The following is an 841-nucleotide window of genomic DNA, read 5'->3' on the forward strand; positions in this document are numbered from 1 at the left end:
CCCTCCCTCTCCCCCTAAAAACATTTAATGTTCATTACCCCAGTGAATGACAGGATCTCATATGCTCAGGTCTTGACCTGAACTCTTAACCCCTTCTCATGATGTAAAATTCATTGTAATACCCTCCTGAACTTGTGGTGCCTCCAGCTATGGGCTAGGTTAAACTGTGAATCATATATGAGTTGTATTATGCCATTGTCTTTGTGGGCCAAGTTGCGGATATACTGCATGATAAACATACCGGGCAATTGGCTTGTCAGAGGGAGCCCATATTCTCCAATTGGCTGCAGCATCCTTTGTTTTAGTACCTCTTAAGATACTAGAACCCTAAAGTGAAAGAAATATTTTTTTTCTATCATTTGCTTTTAAATTCAGCATCAAATGCTTATGCGACCAAAGCTGAGCGCAAAATACCAAACAAGCTAGGCATAAATAGGGAAAACTGTTCAATAACACTGAAACAAACCTCCTGTTACAGACCGCTAGCCAATTTTTAATTACCATGGTCATTGGCAAAGGGTAGCTATTACACCTGCACAACAGAAAATGAGAACAAAAACTGGTTCATACTGCTCTCCTTTGAACTGTGGTGTCTCAAGCGGCAGGGCCTGGTTTATGGTTAGAGGTAGTCTCTGCTGAGACAGAAATTAGCTACTGATTTCCATCCATACAAGTACCAGCTCGTGGTAGAGAATGCTGTATACCAGCAAAGCCTGTACAATACTTCTATGACCTATATCTTGTGTTTATGATCCAGTAACTCTGCCAACCTTGTTAGCTATTTAGATGAGATGAATTATAGTAATGTAGCTGGCTGTTATTTCTTTGTTTGTTATTTTAA

At 40.0% G+C, this 841-nt stretch overlaps 1 pseudogene; it reads left to right on the forward strand.

Moving 5' to 3' along the window:
* Positions 1-841, forward strand: part of LOC119582006 — a 7,698-nt pseudogene that overhangs the window by 6,220 nt on the left and 637 nt on the right.

This window comes from Penaeus monodon, chromosome 15 (assembly GCF_015228065.2).
Source record: "Penaeus monodon isolate SGIC_2016 chromosome 15, NSTDA_Pmon_1, whole genome shotgun sequence".
NCBI classification, from domain to species: Eukaryota; Metazoa; Arthropoda; class Malacostraca; order Decapoda; family Penaeidae; genus Penaeus; species Penaeus monodon.